Raw genomic sequence first — 16,534 nt, 5'->3', positions numbered from 1 at the left:
CATCTGCCCTTCCTGCATACCTGGTGGAAGATTCCACTGCAGCATCCCTGCAGCTCTTACCACCTGCACGAGACTGCACCAAGATGGTTTTTCATCTGTTGTACTGCTCTGCTCTTCCCAACAGCCATATAGATGAGGGGCAAGGGGCTGACTTACCAGGCTTTTAATTTTTCTGTGGAGCTTTTGCCTCAGCAATCCTTTGTGTGAATGAGTCCACAGGTTAGAGAGAGTGAGCAAGTTTGGGGGATTTTTACAAGTTTTAGCTCCTGTGCTCATGTGCCATTCAGACTATTATCCTAACCCATGCAACAGTTTATCATTCACAGTTGCATTGCTTTTTCTTTGCTGGGGAGAGTTTTGCTGCTCATTGAGTTAATGAGTACCTCTAAGTGTCCTGAGGTGCCTCCATTCCCATAAGGAGCCTTCCCTCATGAGTACCAGCTGTTCCCAGGCACAGACACAGTGGCCTTGGCCCACGCTCTCCAATACACGCCCACGGTCTCCTGACTCTCTCGCTTGCCCAGAGGGCCATGCAGGTCAGACTGCATTTCTGGAGACACTGGTGTGTGGAATTCTAGGGACTGGGACTCCTTAGCACTTTCCACCCCTCCTGGTGGCACTCTAGGGCAGCAGGGGAAAGAGGGGCTAGTACACAAAGGGAGTTCAGTGAAGCAACAGAGAGAGTGAAGACTTGGAGACAAGTTATGGAGATGAGTCAGAAAGCCTAAGGAAGAGTGAGCTAGCCAGCAGCATGCAGGGTGAGTGGAGGTCATACCTGTGAGCAGTCCAGGGACATCTTCCCCTGCTCTGGTTTGGGGAACCAGAACCCTTTGGTGTCCAAATGGGGTGGTGATGACACCCAGGCAGCGAAGCCTTTCTCCAGGATGTCATGAGGATGGTGCACTGGCTGGGATTGTAGCCCTGTGGTGTGACAGGGGACACAGCCCTCCTGCAGCCTCTGCCTCCCCAGATGTCCAACAGGCCCTAAGGTGAAGCAGAGGTAGACAAGGTTTGATTCTGAATCTGGGGACAGGCAACAAAGAGAGTGACAAGCCTTTTCCTGAGGCTGCCCAGAACCTCCTCAAATGCCCCTCTGGTCTCTGCCTGGCCAGGCTGACCAGGACAGGATGGTCCCTTGTCACCACCCAGCAAGTTCAGAGATAACGACAAAAGGCTCACAGATATATTTCATGGAAGCCAGCTCAGAAGAAAAAGCAACCCATCATTTCAGGAAACCTCATTTTTCATTTGTAAAACACTTTCATTCAGAAAAAAGGGAGGTGGGGAGAGAAGCAAAGCAGGGTGCTGCTTCTTCCCAACCATAGCAAATACACTGTACAGCAATTTCAGTCTTTGAAAAATGCAAAAATGGGACACAAGGAAATCCAGCAGTTGCCTCTTGCTTCTAAGTTACAGTTGCTTGTAATTTTGGTCTAAAATACCCTAGGTTGGAGTCTGCCCCAGTCTATTTTCTTTGCCTGGAAATTTTAAGTAGTTGCTGATAATTTAGCTGGAAGAAAATATACTCTTTCTCCCCCGCTCCATGCTTCAAGAAACTTGGTGACCTTTTCCTCATGTCCCCAGGCTTTGGAAAAAGGACTTGAAATGTGGCAGAACTGTGGCTTGGGTGTCAGGAATGTGCTGCTTGCCTGCAAAAAACCTCCATCCAATTTTTGCCAAGTTATAAACTTCTGAAGAAATAAATCATCCTGCTCACAACACTCCCTAGAGTTGGACTAGAACTAAAAAAAATCCTCCCCAGCTTTATTCCATACCCAGGGCTCCCCATGAGCCCCCTGGGGTCTGCACCTGAGCCCCCCTGCATGGAACTTTGTGCTGCAGCCCCAGGGAGTGGGTCTTGGTGAGGTCTCACCTAGGAGGAAGCTCCCCCACCACTGTAAGCGCTGACGGCAGCAGCCAGAGCCCCGGGGCTCTTGGGGACAAGGCAGGAGCTGGGGATGGAGGGGAGGGCAGACATGGCTTGGGGTAGGATGAGGGATGAGAGAGGGAGAGAGAAGTTGTGCCTTAGAGATGGTGGTGATGGGAAAGGGAAGTGCCTGGAGCATATTGGGACATACTGGGTGAGGACCAATCTTAAGGATGGCAATTCAGAGCACCTCTGGAGGTGTAGCATCAGGCTACAGCCAAAAAGAGTCCAGTGAAATGCACTCCCATCTTGTTGCTTAATTTTTCTGTTCCTTGCATTTCTGTCTCCTTAAGCTAAGGGAACCACATAGCCAGGCACACAAACACTGCACAGACAAGTCAAACGCTGACACCTCTTAAATTTGCCCATGTGGCCTTCATAATATTCTCCTCTGTCTGCATAATACTTAAGTGAAGTGCAAAATAGCAATAAAAGAAAAAACAACCCAAAGCAAAGAAGCAGGGTGAGACTTTTGTGATTAAAAAGATTTCCTTTGAGAGTTCAAGGCAAGGTACTTTCATCAACAGATTTTGTAAACAGGCAGGATTGTAAGAGATGAGTGAGTTTGTAAATAAAGGGTTGACTTTCTGAGAAGCTGAACACCCACCACTTCAGACAGTGCTACAGTGGTGACCAGCACCTCTGAATCATAGGCCATGAGGCTTTTCTGTATTCTGAGACCTGTGCCAAAACCATCCCTTATCACTGCTCTTTTTCCCTAGCTTTGCAAAGAGACTTTTCATGCGCTGTGCTTTCATTATTCACCTCTTTTAACCTCCTTTTGCACCCACAGAGGTACCCAGCCCTGGGAGGACAAGGTGGGTAATCAGTCAATCCCAATCCTTAGTCAGAATTCTGGCATGTCCTTCCTAATTAGGATAATGGATGCAATTGCTCACAAAAGTAGGTTGCTGAGGCCTGGGGTTGGTTGGTGTTGCATTTGATAGGTATTGATGGTTGCTCTGTTCAGTCGAAAGCAAGGTGTAGGCCTGGAAGGTGTAGGCCTGGAAGGTGTAGGCCTGGAAGGTGTAGGCCTACAAAGGTGTAGGCCCTGGGCCTACAGCAGCCCCTCACTGCCGCCACTGGCACCATCTCACCATTTCTCCAGCCGGCTCCTTGCAGTCCTTGGCAAAGGGACAGGTTGTGAATTGTTGTCACATGCCCCCCACCAACACCTCATCTCTGTACACTGCGATGAGACCCTGACTGCCAATGCAGGGCTGGAAAAGCCTCCTGCCAGCCCTGTCTGTAGCTCTGCTGATCCTTCATTTCTCATCTGCCTGTGAGCAAGGACAAACAGGGAGCAGCATCAGCTCCTGGAAATGCTCCTTTCACCACCAGCTAGGACAGCACTACCAGGGCAAGGGCGAAATCTGAGATATGAGCTCATGAGGGAGAGTTATGGGCCCTTCCTGGAGCTGGGCACCCCAAAGGCTCCTTGCAGCAGCCCTGAGTACCCAGGGCAGGTGCCAGTCTCATGCTTAAGACTGTAAAGGGGTCCATGGTGTGATTTCTAGGTCTTTAAGCATATGACTCCATTCAAAAAATTCTGTCCATATTTTAAAATTTCTTTTCAACTATCAAAACTGTAATATTTTTCTTATCAACCCTCTCATTATATCACTTTTTCAAAGGGTGGCAGGGGAGGGATCTAGTTAGTAATGTTTCCACTCTTCTGCCACTTGCCCCATTGACTTAGACAGGAAACTTCTGAGGGCAAGAAATGTCATTTATTAGAAGCCACTGCAGCTGCCAACCTCATTTTGGTTTGGTGTCTAGACAGTAAAGCAGAAGAGAGCATTAATAAAAATTGAGCAACCAAATGCCTGAAAGTTCTTGTTTGATGGTCTCAAGCTTACCTTCACATCAGGTGAAATCAGACCTGTAAGTTTTTTGAGGGTTTTTGTTGGGTTTGGGTTTTTGGTTCTGTTTTGATTTTGCCTCCAACATGAAGATGACCTGATTTGTGTATGTGTCTTCTGCATACACGTGTATGCTGATTGTGCCTGCTTCTAGTAATGGAAGTAGGAAACTTCATATAGGATGTGCTACTTTTTCAGAAGTTACACTGTTAGTGCTGGAAAAAGGAAAATCAGGTTGATTCTTAAAGTGACCAGTATAGAAAGATATCCCTTGTTTTTAAATTCCCTAACTCCAAGAAGGGTAGCCTCAGTGTTTAAAAGGAGATAAACATTTCTGTTTATCTCATCTTATAATCACGTGGGCCAAGGACTCATGTCTGTGTGAATCTTTTCTAGAAAAATACTTCAGACTGCTCCATTGAGCTCTCTTCTGGCTGCTACAAATCCCTGTTTATGTTGCCATGGCTTTATAAAAATGACAGGAGAAGAAGAAACCAGCCCTCCATTTATACATGTTCTGAATTGCTGTCATAAACAGAGGCCTGGATTCATCAGTTTGGGAATCCTTGAAGTGAAAGCAGCACCAATTCCCATCACCATGCTGTGCACTGAGAAAGGGCAGCAAGAACGCTGTGGCTCCTTGAGACATTTGGTTGGTGGATCTGGGGATCTTCTGAGTTTCAGATAAACTGGGAGGCCTGTTGCTGCCTGCAGCACCAGCGTTCCTGGAGGTAAGGTCAAACCACCACTGCTCTCTTTCCTTCCCTCTGAGCACAGGTTTTGAGCAAATGTGCTTCCTGGCATCGGACACCTCCCTTGAAAATAATAATCCATGCTCTGCATCATCCTGCATTGCAGGGAAACAAACCTCTTAGTTTTGCAGCTTGGCTATGTTTTTTTTTTTAAAGTAGGGGTTTGGGGAGGAGGCAAAGAAATCAGGAAAACAGCAATGGTAAGGGAAACACTAATAAAAATGTTCTTGGTCTATCCCTGGGGGAAAAGAAGAGCCCCCACTTTCATTTAAGATGACATAAGCCCCTCACACCCCTCAACAACTTTCTGGAGGATGAAGTCTGCTCTCCAAAATGGCCTCTGCAGAGGGAACCCCACATCCAGGAGAAAACAGCAGCTCCAGCTTTGCCAGCAGCACTCAGTTGTCCCTGCACCCCCTGCACACACTTCAGAGCTGCAATTCATACAGCGACTGCTGAAGTAAAAACAGGAGAAATGGGGACTATATATAAAAGAGCTGGAGTAAAGTCAAGTACTGGATTCTGCTTCTCAGTAAGTCTGCTGTTTTTAGAAGAAGCCAAGCTTTGCACACCCAGCCCCTGAGCGGCTCAGCCCTGCAGTGCTGCCATGAGTGCCTGCAGTGGGGCCCCAGCCTGCAAGGGGCAGCTTTGCCTCCAGGCTCTGCCTCGCTGCCTGAGCACCCCAAAACCACACTCCAACTGCATCGCACAGACCAACCCTGGCTCCTAGAGTGCCATCCCCTCTGCTGGGCTTTCTCTCAGCACCTGTGGAGCATAGCTCTGGAGAACCAGGAGTACTCCCAGCAGGCTGAGGGCTGAGCCTTGAAGTCATTGATTTTGGCAGGGATGAAGAGGTGTCCTCCTCATCAGTGAGCCTCTGCTTCACCAAGGTCAAGCCTCCTTTGCTCATCCCTGGCTGCTACTTCCAGGGACAGCAGTGTCTGGGCATCTCAGTATCTCTGCTGATTCACCTGCACCCATGCATGGCGCAGGTGTCAACACCAGAGCAGGCAGGTGACTGGGGAGACTGGACCTGGCCAGGCCCCCACTCCTGATTTCAAGCTTTCTTACTGGTGTGAAGTACTTTTGAATGGCTTCCCTTTGTTATTATTTTATTTTATTTTATTTTAATTGTTTCTTGGAGACGTTTTCCCCCAAGAAAAATCTTAAGGAAATCTTGCTTTCCTCCCATCCCTTGCTGAATTAAAAAAAAAAAAAAAACTAGACAACAAATAAAAGCCCAAATTCCAAATGTCACAAAATTCCCTGTTTCTTCTGCAAAACAGAATTCTTATTGTCCCACAGCCCCAACTTATTGACAGGCAGAGGCAAAGCAGACAGACCTGTGGCAGCAGTGGGAAAGAAAAAAAAGCACACAAGAAAGAAAAAACACAAACACTTCCACTTGGGATGCAGCTCAATTCCCGAGGTGCTGCTGCTGTGAGCGTTGCCCAGGCTGCAATGAGGTGATGGAGAGTGTGGGGTCAGAGACATTCCGGGGCTGGAGAGGGGTCTAACATGGGGCAGGGCCATGAAAACAACACCAAGGAGTTTGTTTTGCTGTCTGTCAAAGCCAAACCAGCATAGGCAGTGACAATAGAGCTGTTGCAAAAAAATGAACACCAGGGAGCCACCTTGCCTCCCTCCTCAGTCAGTGCTTCTGAATTACAGGGAGGCAGAAGTACTAAGTGAGAATAAACAAGCAATGGGGAAGGAAGAGTAGAAGGCAGCTCCATTCAAACTGGGTAAGAGAAAAAAACAACTTTAAAAAAAAAATCACTGGTGTGAAGTTCCTGATGCCAACCACAGAACAAAAGGAACTACCCTTTGGTCTAAGTAAATGTGGTCAAGTAGCTGCTCTCTCTTCCGGCAGGTTCCCAACAGTAATGAGGGTTTTACCTGCAGGTGAAGCTTCCTGGTCCCTCTCAGCAGTGCCCAGCCCATGCAATCCCCATTTCTGAGCAGCAGGATCTGCCCTTCTCAGGAGCAGCTGGAAATGAAAACTATTTCAGACAGACAAAAAATCCAGTACCATCAGCTGTGTACATGGTTTGAGAACACAGGGCTGCAAAGCCCTGGAATGGCAGGAGCTGTGTGGTGTGGACATGTGCATCACACAGCCACGCCTTTGTTAGCTTTGCTTGGGGCACATTCTTGGTTTATGCTGTTGTGAGGGTTTTTAATATCCTGGAGAGATTTTGGGCACACATCTAGTGGCATTAACTCATCTCTGATTGCACAGGAGGCCCTCTGCCTCTCCTCTCACTGTTTTCCTGGGGATGCCCCTGTGGCTGATGGTAGAGGATATTGCAGGACACACTTGCAGGCTCTCTCTTCCAAGGCACCCAGCATGGCCAGGATGGCTGTGCTCAACCGGATGCCAGCAAAAATGTGCTGGTGCATTGTGTGTTGCAGGATGAGCTGTAGCAATGCTACTTCTTGGCTGCCTTTGTTATATTCACCCTGCCACCTTCTCCCAGACTTCATAGTGTGGCACCACACAGAGCTCCCAGCTGGAGCCACCAGTGCTTAGTGACAGAGAAATGCCCACACACTGCCAGAGAGCTTGTCTGATTTGAACCAAGACAAGACACAGTCTCACCAAGACCAGCATGGGAACATCAGGATGGGCCAGAGGTAATGCCAGTCCAAATATGAACTGTTCTAGATTTATGCTGTTCTGTACATCTTTGAAATGATAGAACTAAGTCCAGAGCATATCCCCTCTGTTTCCATTGACAAAATATATTAGCTGGTGCAGGACAGGGAGAAGCTACATACTTACTTTATTTTTGCCGTGATGTATTTGAGGAGAAACAAGACCTATTAGAAGGCTGAGCCTGACTTAGTACGATGAGTTTGGTGCCAGCCAGGGCTGGCAGACTTCAAATCAGAGTAAGAGCTGTGAGTAGGAGAGCAGCAGTGCAGAGGAATCCCTGCTCCAGTGTGAGAGGCATCACATACTTGGGAGCCCAGAAACTGTCCCTCTCTATGCTGCATCTCAGTTCCAGCTCTCTTGCAAGACACTGACTGAAAGATTAGGCCATCGAAAGGCTGGAATTAGTTATTTATGGGCAAGTTTCTTTTAAAGTGAGTTTTGATACAGAAATATTTTCTCCTCATGCAAAGTCATCTGAGGTGGTCAGGAGGAAATTAATATTCTGTAGGCTGTCCTGCAGGATGGAACACCCAGAATCACCACAGGTGGCCTTTTTATCTTTGTAATCATAGAAAGATGAATTCAGACAGGCAGAGACAGAGACTCTTAGACACTTTTGGGTTATCATGCCTGATACAGCCACCAGGAAGAGTCTGATTCACTTCTGGAAAAATGTTACACCACAACCAGACTGCTGAGCCCTTGGCTGCAAAGCAGGCCTGCAACTGCTGCAAGCACAAAGTGAATCAGCCACATCACGGGCAGGCTTTTTTAGGTACAAGCCTCCAGCTGACAGCAGGCAGTGGGAGCCTGGCTGCCAGAGAGAGAGAGAGAGAAGGCAGCTCAGCACTCCTGGCAGCCAGACCTCCATCTCCTACCTGCCGTGTGCACAGCCCTGGTGTCTTTTGCTCTGTTTCACCCACAGCAATTTTGGGTACCTGCCCCTCGCACTCACGGGCACCGTTCCCATGGAGGCCCCCCGTCTATTCTTGTAAAGGAACCGATTCAAGTAAACTCTGACTCTATATTCCCACCTTTGCTTGACAAACAGAACAGGGAAATGCCATTAACACGCAAGCCTTCCTCAAACCACCTTGTTTTTGCTGCCAGTCACAGTGGAAATAACACCACTTCCTCCCACATGCTGTCAGTGCCTAGACTGTATTATTTGCTTTTAATTGAATTAAAACCAGCCCATTGCTTTTTTGTTATCCTATACAAAGCGCTAAGTTCTGCAAACACCTTGCCAGAGTGACTAAATCAGATGGTGAGATAATTATTTCCACCACATCAGTTGCTTCAGTTCCAAATTGGCCATCAAAACACAGGCAGGTGGCTGTGAGGTTCATGGAATGTCCTCAGCAGTTAGGTAACACCACAGACCCACTCCCAAATAACTGAAATCATCTCTGGTTTTTTAAAACATAGAGTTTTCTCTCAGGGGTGACATCTCAGCCCACAAAATCAGTGGAGTCAGAATTTTGAGCCTCCAGCCCAGCCCTGTCCTTCTCCAGCTTCTTAGATTGTGTTACACCAATACCTCAGTTTCCACTAAAATAATATTTATTCTGTGGTTGTTACTGCTGTCATTAACACGATTGCATTCAATTTACATTATTCCTTGCAGAGAAAAGAAAACCTTTGCTTTGATCATCGGCATAAGAAGTGATAAACAGCACATTTGCTTTGTGTACTTCTCTTAAAACTCACCTCCTTCCAGAGCATTTAAAAGCAAACCTGAATGATTTCTTACAAATAAGCACAGGACTGTTTTGGGGGTGGAAGAATGGCTTTGGGTAGCCTTTAATCATGGGTTTACTCTGGACGTACTCCAGACTTTTATTCGCCCCTTAGCAAACCTCACCAGGTGTTTCCCCACTCACTCTGGGGGTAGGTTAACTTTCCCTCTTGCCAGGCAGAAGACCTTGTCCCATGAATCCTTCTCAAGCATCGGGTAGGTGACCTTTGCCTGGTGCATTTAGCCTCTTCCCTCCACCCATGGGATGGGGGAAAGGAGCGGTGGCTTCCCCAGCCCAGCCCACAGAGGAGCTGTAAGGGGCTTGGGGAGAAGATGGAGGCAATCAATGCGCAAGGCTTGGCTAAATGCTCATGGAAAGGGAAGGACATCTCTGCTGGACTGTGTGATCCAGAGCAATCCCATGCATTCTGGGAACATAACACTTCCTTGCACCTGTGCAGCTCACAGCAACACCTTGCTAGAGCATGGTCATGGCAATGGTAGTCCAAGGAGCTGGGCTTTCCGAAAAAGAGTTGACTAGCAATGGCAGCCTGTGCTTATGCATCATTGGCAATAAAATCAATGATTAATTGAACTATTCACTACTTAAAATCAGCCTTCTTGGCCCATTAAACCCATGGCAGTCTTGGTGAGATTCCCTGGTGGACTGGACAGGAACTGCTGTCTTTGTTCCAAAAGTAATACTCTTCACTTTCTATCTCCAAACATGGAGCTGGAGATGTCTGGGCAGGAGCAGGAGCACGTGGGTGTCTGTGGGGAGATACTCACCTAAAGCCAAGGAAGCTTAGCTTGACTTTGTTGAGGAACTGAGGAAATATTCAACATCCCACTTTCACTAAGGCTTCACCACATCAGGACCACTTGCTAACTTTCACTCCTCTTAAAAACGTTCTTCAGGCTATGCTCTGCTCCTTATCTGATCTCTGGGCTCTCAGTTCCTTCTCTATGGCCACCTTTGTCTCTCCCTCAACATCATCTTCTTGTCTTTCCACCTGGCCCTGCTGTGACCTTGGCTATATCACTGGCTGTGGCTTTGCTGCTTTTTTTCAGCCTCTCCTTGTCCCTCTGCACAAAGATCCTTCAGCTCTGAGTCTCCTGATTTTATCTTTCTGTAGCACTGGGTTTAGTCTGGGTCACTCTATCCCAGCTCATGAGCTACTTTTACCCCATTCTCCAAGTGTGGATAAAAGCCTCCTGGCAAGGCCTTCCAATAACCCTCTCCTCCAGCTCCTCTGGACCCAGCCACACACCTAACATTGACTCCTCTAATCACAACCAGATCCTTTCTTCTGACCATCATCATCCTCCATCCTCTTCTTCTTTCCTTGCCTCCCTTCCTCCTGCTTGCCAGAGCACCTGTGGCTGCAGCATCCCTCTTGCTGCTCCCCCTTCTGCTCTTTTTCTCCCTTCAAGCTCATCCTCAAGCTTCCTCCCCTATTCCAACCACAACTCACTACTCTGTATTCCTCAAACTCCCCCTTGCCCTCCATTTACCCCATACTTAGCAGCCCCACTGTCACCTTCCCTCATGGCCAAGGCCCCACCACTGCCCCTTGGGGGGCCCTTTCACTCCCTTTTTCCTCCTCCATCCTCCCCTAGGATGGTCTCCAGGCTCACTTCTGGCCCACCCTTATGGTATCCCTCTCTCAACTCTCACTGAGCAATTCCAGACATGCCCTCATAACAGCTCCCATTCCCCTCACATTCCCCATTCCCCATAACTGACCCACTGACCCTGTGTGGCCACAAGCAGCAGCTCATACCTCTATACTTGTCCACCTCTTTTCCCAGCCAAATTTAGCTTGTCCTTCTTTTTTTTTAACTTTCTTCTTTTTTTTTTTTGAGGGGAAGATCTGTCTTTATACACTGATTCTTATTTTTACTTTTTTTATGCCTTTCCTGCTCCCCATGTCTGCACGTGCTGCCTTATTTCTGAGAACTAGCTGACTTCTCCTCGTGGCCAAAACCCACTAAAACCCACTTCTCTACTTCAGACTCTTGCAAAAGGCAGAACGCACTAAATGGCCCTAATGAGCCCCAGGTATACCTGCAACTGAACTGTCCTCAACCTGCTGTCCTTCTCCACACTTTGTCCTTCCATTCACTGGGTTCATGCCTGCAGCCACTGTCCTCTGCCTCCTTCACCCAAAGATGCAGAGTTTTTCCTGGCAAAGACGTGTTTTGGCTGGAATGGTAGAGAGCAGTGCTGATGATCCTTACATCCTGCCAGACTAACTTCAGTACTATCCTATCCCACAGGGGTTTGCCAGAGGGGCTGGAAGAAGAGGCTGCACATGAGCATTCACTTTCCCCTGCCCACAGTCAGCCTACCACCCAAGCTGCTGGCCAAGGGAAATTGTTGTTAGTGCCAAGAGCTACAGCCTTCATCCTGGGAGCACCTGGCATATGAAAGGAGGAAAAATGGGTTTATTGGGCCCTAGGGGTATGTGCTTGGTTTTCCACAAGACCTTGCAGGTAAGGTGGAGTTCTGGAGCAGCAGAAATAGCCTGCAGTGCAGCATCGGGGCGTTAATAAGGCACAAGGAATCAGTGGACACTCCTCCTCTGGTGGAGTCCGAAAAATTAGGTGCCTAATATGTGTTGAGAGCCTGCAGCAGATGCTGATTTGCACCTGATCTTGTTTCCTCTCCCCAGGCCAATATTTTCACAAAATGTTTAGAGTGTCATTAGCACCTCCTTCACACGGGAATAAACCCTGCCAATTGCGTAAAAGATTATTGAAGAAGGGTGAGAGTGGCTTGCTAGCTGCACACACACACACACACACACACACACACACACACACACACACGCACTCTCTGTATGCAATATCTTCATTTTTTTTTACCTAATGCTCTGGTTTTGACATAAATTTAGCAATCAAAAAAAGTAGTCAACCTTCACAACATAAAAATGAAGCCGGGCCAAATAACTTAGCCAGATATCTGCAGCTAGCAGGCTGCAGGATGGTAAGCAGCACTGAAGTCATGCTTCAACTTCCTGCATTCATCCTCCCTGCGCTCCCCTGCGTTCTGGAGCACCCCCCACCACTGCCTCCCAGAAATGAACTCATTCATTTCCAGAAAACGCCGCACCGCCCCCCTCCCTGCGGCTGGGACCCCAGGTGCCCCGGGTGCCTTTGGCTTTTGCGGGGGTGCAGGTGCCCCCAGGACGCAGATCCAGGCACTCCACGTGGGCAGCTCCCGGGAGAGCGGCAGCGCGGGGATGTGCGCGCCGGGGACCCGGGACGGGCTGGGCAGTCCGGCGGCGGCGTCGCCTCTGGAGCCGATGGTGCAGGTGGGACCGGGTCCCTGGGCACACGCAGCCTATCACAGCTCCAGCCTTTCAACTTCCTTCTTGCGGTTTGCGTCGCCTCGATTTATTCATTTCCTTGTAATTCGCAGATAGACATCGATGCTATATTTAAACGGTGCCTGTAACTGTGTGGGGATTGCAGGTAAGCCATTTTATCTGTAGAGTGATGGTTTTAAAGGAAAGTGAGACTTCAGAGTCATTTTCCAGGCTGGCGCTGTCTGCGGGTACGGGTGACCCGCATCCACGCCCAGGGCCACCAGGCAAACCCCCCTCCCTGGCCCGCGGCACCAGGCACAGAGAGCTCCCAGCTCCTCCAGCTTCCGGCCACCAGCACCGAGAGGGCCCTTCTGCCTCTATCCCACACAGACTGCTGTACAAAGCTCAGCAACCAAACCAGCTAATTAGTTCAAATAATAAAATTGCAATTAAAACTTCCAGGATTCCATTATATTGGGGGTGGAAGAAGCTTAAGAAGAAAACACTGTGTTTGGTTTTAAAGGGTGAAAAGGATTCACAATATTACCATGCAAACATCTGTCATTTATTTCACCACTTTCCTTTGGAAAGTCCATGTTAAGCAATGGAACATAGGATGGCAATCTATGTTAAAAACCACAGAGCAGCCAGTTCTCTGGATGGAGGGTCACCAACTAGTTCGGGAAAAGATGAGATAAAGGGTGAGGGCATCAAGAACTCTTCAGACAGAGTCTGGATTTTTTAGCTGAGTTGTGAAACCCCCATTGCTCTAAACAGCTCTGACCTTTCCTATTTCTTGGAGACTGACGTCTCTACAGCAGATGAGGTCACTCACCCTGTTTTTGAAGTCTCTCTCTCACTACTCCTTGCATGGGTTTTTTTCTGTGGGAGGGGACAGTCATGAAGAGGGCTAAACCTCTTGATCATGTGTGAAAAAAGGAAATGAAAATGAGCTGTTGGAGATGTATCAAGCCCTGACCCATAACTTTAGTTTCTGAGGATATAAAATCATGAAACCCAGAAGTTTGAAAGGAAAAAAGTAGGATATCTAGCTCTAAAAGTGATTTTATTGGAGGCTATATACTCTGTGCTAGAAACCAGAAATGCTCATCATTTGCTTTTATGAGACAGTTATGAGTGGCTCTGACAGGAGCATGAGAAACCATTGATTCAATCACCCTGAGAAACTGCAATTTGAGTGTGGTGCCTTGGGTGGAGAGAAGCTGCACACCAGCTTCCTACAGGAAAGCCTAGCTTAAATGATTGCTATGATTATATTCTGCAGATCAGTTCATGGGCTTGAGGGTCAGAATCACAACTGGGAAGATACAAGAACATCCTGCTCACAATTACAGAAATTGTGGTGCTGTCTAGAGACTAACCTTCAAAGGTAGTGCCCCGTCCTGCTCAACTAAGAGGCACTGTCTGCCTTTAGGTCTTGCTGCCAGTGTAGAGGAAAACTGATAGAGGACCCAAGAGAGAGTCAAAAGGGTTAGCTAGACCACAGCAAGGTACCTAGCAATGCCCATTACTAGGTGGCTGCAACCACCAGGAAAAAAGGGAATTTCTTGATGACAAAAGGGAATTTGCTGAGGCATATTAGTCCAGGAAGAGAAGGCATAAGACTGTATGAGACAAATAGTCCCTGATATAGGAGTAGGAGTTATCCATGGACAATGACAGGCTAATGCATTTTGGAGACACACAGCAGAAGTGCTTGAACCTGAAAGCATCTGACCACTGCCTGTGCTGCACTGGCCATTCCCAGGTCAGAGAGAATCTGCATCTTGCAGACCTGAGGAAATCAGGGCTCTCTATCTGCCTGATCCAGATTTAAACATCTTCATGAAGGAAGTGAGAAGGAGCAAGATGAACAATACGGTGAGGATGGGAAGAAATGTGCTTCATGTACACACTGCACTTGGACTGACATAGCCAGGAGAGCTTGGAAAGCATATTTCAGGTAAGATGAAAGTGTCTGCTCTAACTTCACCATGTTCACATGGACATTCGCAGAACTTCCTCTGGGAGGTGGTTTCATTGATGCTACATGGACATAATTTCTGCCCAGCTAGGAAAGGTAAGCAGAAGGACAACCAGAGCCCCTAAGTTTTTGGATTTCAGACATTCCTAGAGCAAGAATTCAGAAGCCTGGTCTCAAAATCAAAACACAGAAAGCCTAAGGGTCAAAGATGAAAACACTTCCCAGAAATATGGAGGGAATGCATTAGCTGTGGTTTGTGAAAAGTCACCTGAATCTGTCTATTCTCTTAGCTTAAAAGACAGAATTTTTTTGCATAATTCATGACCTGTCTTTTGTAGGGAGCAGGAAATGATAGCTGAAGTCTGGAAGACTGATCTGAGAGAAGTACCCAGCACAACAGGTCTGGCCTCAGCTGGCAGCACTGTAGCTGGAGTGGCAGGAGGCTGCCAGCTGCTTGCAGAGACATGCAAGGCAGTCATGCTGTGCAGAAACAATAAGAATGCATTTGTAAAATGAAGTCCTGTGTTTCATTGCCATCGTTTACCAGACACTACTCCTATCTAAGAGATGAAACCTGGACTGGGCTCTTCACACCCTTGATAATTGCCTTTTCGTGGAACATCACCCTGGGCAGAACCACTCAGACATCAGCTGTCCAGTCAGCCTCTGCGAAGGCCAAGCAGAAAAACAAGTCCAAACCCAGAACCAAGGCATCTAGCCTACTTTTCAGTTTCCACTTGGGCACAGGTGATTGTCTTTTCCTATTGCCAGCTGGCAAGAGGACAGTGACAACCCATCCAGTCAGTGTGTTTGTAAGTTATTTAACATCTATTGCTGCAAGAGTCATATTCTGAGACACCTAAGTTAGCTCCTCCTTCACTGTCATTTCAGCACAGTCAGGGCATGGAGCATTCCTCAGCCATTGGGCCAGCTGGCTCCTGAAGCCCAGCAGTGGAGCCGGTTGTGGGTCACAGTGGATGTGACCACTCCTCTGGGATGCAAGGAGGATGTGCTCACCTGACTACACACTTGGAAGTTCAGTGCTGGAATGGCTGCACACAGCTACCTCGCAACTACTCCGAGTCACAGGGACCTGGTGACATCTCTTCAGAGTCAACCAAACTCATAAGCATTAAATCAAGGATCAGTAGCTATCTGCCTACTACCAGCCAGATGAGAGTTCAGATAAAAACCACCCGAGCAATCTTTATTATCTTACCATCCAAGTTCATCTAAATTTGACACAGAGTTCTGCCTGAGAAAGGAGATACGATTGTTTCAATTTGCTTGGCCTCTCTGGTGAGTTCTCTTTCTCTTTCTCTCTTCCCTCCCCCTTCCTCCCCCCTGCCTCTCTACTAGTATACACAGACAGTGATCTGAGAGCGTGCAAGAGAAAATGCTTTACTTTTTCCTGAAAGCCCTGTGCTGAGGGTGGTGTTTCCCCACCTCCACACTGCTGACAAACGCTGATGTAAACACCATGAATGTGCCCATCTAAAGGCCACAGGGGTTTTCACGTGAATCCTGCGTTTTTTCCACAAAACCCATTACACTGTACTTCAACTTAAAATATATCTCTTTGTTTCTGGTTAACCTACAACCCCTCTAAGTCTAATACAGTTTACAGACAAACTACTCAGCAGAACCAAATTTGGAATATAGGTGCTTCTCTGCTACAAAATCCTTTCAAGAAACGGTTGCAACTGTGGCTGTATTAAAATCAGAAAAACCAATACTGACACAAAAAAACGTTTGAAAAAAAACCAAACAGTTATGCCTTCAGTGTTGACAGGAGTAAAACATGTCATTTACAACACCACCGAAAACATAACAGGAAGGAAGCAGACCTCAGAAACTATAAACAGAATTTAACAGAGGTAGGAAGTACCTCAAATGCTTTCATGTAGTGACTGTAAAAAAGATACTAAAAGGAGAAAATGTTTCCAGGTTTTTTTTTCTTGTTTGCTTTTTGTTTTTTTCCCACTTTGGAGATTCATAATTATTTTGAACAATAAGAAATGGTCACAAAAGTAAATGCAGCTTTAAGTTGCAAAACAATTTATGGTACAAATAACAGCTTGATTTTCCTTCCACTCACCCCCCTGCGCCATTCCTCCAAGCAAGTTGTGTTTGGCCAGAAATTAGATGGTGGTCTTCTAGCTCCTCTCCCTCCCTCCTTCTCCACAGCTGCTGGCTTTAAATTATGCTACTTCAAGGACAATAATTAAAAGCACATTCCAAAGCCAAAAATTATAATGCACCTTGATAGTCAATAGGAGTCTGTACAAAAAGAGAAAATAC

This window comes from Molothrus ater, chromosome 1, assembly GCF_012460135.2.
Source record: "Molothrus ater isolate BHLD 08-10-18 breed brown headed cowbird chromosome 1, BPBGC_Mater_1.1, whole genome shotgun sequence".
NCBI lineage: Eukaryota > Metazoa > Chordata > Aves > Passeriformes > Icteridae > Molothrus > Molothrus ater.
This window is presented reverse-complemented; position numbering follows the sequence as displayed.